The following is a 4,590-nucleotide window of genomic DNA, read 5'->3' on the forward strand; positions in this document are numbered from 1 at the left end:
TATTAAAGATTGAATTAAAAACTTCCCATACTGTCTGTCTACCCACAAGGCCTGGGGTTCCAGTATGAAGTACAATCCTCCACTCTCACCCCCACCCCCCGTCTGTCTCCCACACTGGTGTTTCATCTTCCTCTCCAGTCTCTCTCTCTCTCTCTCTCTCTCTCTCTCTCTCTCTCTCTCTCTCTCCACCGCCACTCCATTCTGATTCCCCGTTCTCTGTGGCTCCAACTCCTGTTCATCCCCCCTTCATTCTCTTCCTCTTTTTCAACCTCCCCCTCCCATAGCTTCATTTATTTTTCCCCTCCTACTCTCTCTCTCTCTCTCCTTTGCCTCTCCCACGGTTCTCCATCAACCACCACTGACATACCTCACCCTCCCTCCCCTCTCCCATCTCTCTGACGTCATAGTAAACTGCAGTGTGGGCTCTGGCACTTGCTCTCTCCTTTCTCTCTCTCTCACACACGCACGCACGCATGCACACACACATGTACACACACGCACGCACACAACACACACACACACACACACACACACACACACACACACACACACACACGTACACACGTACACACACACACACACACACACACACACACACACACACACACACACACACACACACACACACACACACACACACACACATCCATGCCTCTGTTAGGAGGGGAAAAGGCAAAGTGATTCCACCGTCAGCGTTGGTAATGATATGACTCATACAGTGGTGCATGGCGCAGAGGGGCCAAGGCAACAGGCAGAGATGAACAGACCGGCGTCATACTGACGAAAGAGGGGGAGAGAGAGAGATGGAGATCAAACCATATGGACTAGAGAGGGAATGTTTGAGCAGAGGAGGGAGCAACTGAGCATGATATTGCTTGCCATAAGAAAAGGATGTGCTATTTTCAGTTTGTGTGACAAAGTTAGTGAGAGGAGAAAGAGAAGAGGATGTGAATTAAAGGCATTTTGGGGCAGTGAGCAAAGGGTTTGGGGATGGAGAAAGGGTTAGGCCTATTATATACTGTAGAGGTGCAGACAGTGTGAGATGTTAAGTGATTAGCATTCTATGGAGATGGCTGCTGAGTCAGGACGTTGTGCACTCTACACACTGAATATATATATATATATATATATATATATATATATATATATATATATATATATATATATATTATTATTAGGGGTGCAACCAGGCCTAGAATTTTGTCGTTTTAGGGGCAAGGCCAATTGGCCTTTGGTGTTGTCAGTTTTTTTAGGGCACAAAGGCCAAATGCTAGGGCAGGAGGGCCATCAAATAAAATAAATAAAAAGGTTTAGACCATTGAAAGAATTAATTGAATTTAGGGGTTAAGGATGATTTTGAAATGTAGATTATCTGCAGTGAAAGAAACCTCAGCCCTGCACAAATCAAACTTACTGAGTGTCTTGTAAGCCCGTGTGGGCTGGGCATCATTTGGTGCAGGACCCATAAATAAAAATCTCTATCTATCTATCTACTCTACTGCATTGGTCAGGGGTCATCAACCCCTGGGCTTGTGATGGACATTTTCCTCAAAATATATTTTTGCCACGGACATACAAAAGGAGTGGTCAATAATATTACTATGAATAAAATACTAAATGTATACTAGTCAAGTAGACATGATGGAGAACATATGCTGTTTTTAAAGAGGGAGAGTGGTTAGTCATCATCCCAGTAAGTAGGAAAGCTGAGAGAGAAGGCGTAGATGGAGCAATTTATAACCCATTTTCAAAAATTGCTTTAAAAGTCAAGTGTATTATTTCCATGGCGATCTCTGAACTGTTGTCTACTTTCTTACCTTCTTCACTTTCTATTTTTTCCTAAGTGATGGCTTTAAACTTTTCAAAGCACTAAAGACATATTAGCGAAGAATTGTCATATTGACGTCATCTACCGGTCATCATTCATTTGCGTAAAAAACCTGGGCTCTTTATTAGAGTGTTAATGTCAAAGGGCATTTGAGAAACGTAGCTCTTAAACTCTTAAGTTAAAATGAGATTATTCATTGGCTTGGAAGATATTTTTTGGTATGGTGACAAGTAAGAGACACTGGTGTCTATTGACAAGACAGAGACAGAGGAGAAAGTGGTAGGCCTACAGTCAGCTGGGGAATTAAGGCCACAGTGGCCTCAGGGCATGCCATTTTTTGAGGGGCACAAGGCCAAACCGAGGGGCAACGACGGCCATGGCCTTCATGGCCTCCCTGAAATTCCTGCCCTGGGTGCAACGGTTCACAAAATTCACGGTTCGGTTCTGTTCAATATTTTGGTGACACGGTTCGATACTTTCGATACAAATAATAAACAGAAATGTCCTTGATTTATAAATGTATTTTTATAAATATGTATTTTTTTGTTTTAATTTCAACAATACCGCACCCAACCTATAGGGTAGTGGTTCTCTAAGTGGGCCCCTAGGGGTCCTTGAGGGGGTTCCAGGGGAATGTGAATGTGGAGTGGTATGGTATTGTATTGTTCGGTACAGGGTCATTCGGTTCGACATTTTTTGGTTCGGTTTGATTTTCGATATTCGGTTCGATAAGTTGCACCCCTATATATATATATATATATATATATATATATATATATATATATATATATATATATATATATATATGAACAGGCTATAGGTATGTCCAAGTTTCAAAAATGTGTATGTTTTTTCGTAAAGTAGAGCCCTTAGATTTTGCATGTAAGCAGTGAGGAATTATTTACTGCCTATTGTGCTCATTTAGGTCATGGTCACGACTAAGTGGACCACAGTTTAATTCAAAGTGACTTAGCAATCGAGATAACTGTAACACACACACACACACACACACACACACACACACACGCGCGCGCGCGCACACACACACACACACACACACACACACACACACACACACACACACACACACACACACACACACACACACACAGGAACTCTGTCTCGCAACATTGGAACTCAGTCTCATTTTGAGAACAAGAGATTGAAATCGAATATCCCATAGGCCCTAGGGCAGATTTTGCAGCTGTAGCATCAAAGCAGCCGTTCCAGTCATGCATGAATCCCCACAGCTGAAAGTTAAGTGCTCATCATTTGACTCTAAAATCCATTTTGGCTGGCTGCTTTGGTACCTAAACCTATAACCTAAGGGATCACTTGGTGTGTGTGTGTGTGTGTGTGTGTGTGTGTGTGTGTGTGTGTGTGTGTGTGTGTGTGCGTGCGTGCGTGCGTGCGTGTGTGTGTGTGTGTGTGTGTGTGTGTGTTCTAAATATCTGATTAATCTGAAGAAGAAAAAAAGGAGAATAGACACATAAAATAACTATTTTGGTAGGTTAAATGTAACTATAGGCCTTAAAGGAGTAGTTCACCCCCGAAATGACTATTCTATTGATTACTCACGCCATGGAGACTTGAGTTCAATAATATCTTTTGTCTTTTGTCTTATATGCGACAAATACAAAAACATATTATTGAACTCAAGTCTCTATAGCATGAGTAATCAATAGAACATTTTTCATTTTGGGGTTGAACTACTCCTTTAAGGCCAAATATAATTGCTAGATTTGCTATTGCTTCAAACTCTAAGGATCTATCTACTTTGGATATCCAGTCATTATGGGAACAAACAAGAAGCTGAAGGGTATATGTAGGTAGGCCTACTAGTACTAATGATGTGATAATGATGTAGTACTGCATGTTCAAATCATGTATACACATTATTTCAGACCATTCCACTCAACCTGTTACCTACCAATCCCAATAGTCCAATACAGACTACATGACCAGATCATTTGGTGTCAATGGCTGAGTGAATGTGTGCCATCTAGTGGACAAACACATTAAACGCATTATGTCAGTGTGAGATGATCAGTCACTTCATGAATAGACGTTTTTCACAGCAGACCAGATAACTCAATGCAGCAGACTAGTCACAGTCAGGGTATAGCATGGTGTACCATGGATACAAATAAAATATCAATTACATTTAGTTAGGTTGTTTAAGGCAGCACAACCAATAGCACCAATACAGCACCAGCAGCACCCTGAATCTGATTATTGTAGGCCATGTTTCGAGTATGTTTTGGTACTAAGTATATTTTAACACCAATACTTTATTTGTACTTTTTACCCGAGTAAATTTTGAATTCCGGACTTTTACTTGTATTAAATGGAGTCTTTCTAATTGTCTTTCTTTCTTTTTCCTTTATTTATTCAGTGGAGCCCATTGAGAGCACCACTAGCTGCTTCTCCATGATTTCTAAAGGGATTACAAAAGCCTTCAAATAGTGGCGAAATCCTCCTTAAAGTAAATCATTTGAGTACTTTTCCCACCCTCAAATGGCCCCATAAAGACTACAGTTGTTGTGAATGAAAGTCCTCCCGAGCGAATGAATGGAAAATGTAAATGCATGATGATTGTTTTGCTATCGTAATGCCCACGTCATTCGTCTGCTCCACTGCGGAAGGATATTTGGCTGGAAACGTAGTTCCGGGATCTGGAACTACTTCCCGGCTCAGAAAACCTTTACACACTACACAGTAGGCTACAGGGCGCAAGGATACGACAGAGCTCCACGTCGCTA

This window comes from Nannobrachium achirus (assembly GCF_963921795.1).
Source record: "Nannobrachium achirus genome assembly, chromosome: 4".
NCBI classification, from domain to species: Eukaryota; Metazoa; Chordata; class Actinopteri; order Myctophiformes; family Myctophidae; genus Nannobrachium; species Nannobrachium achirus.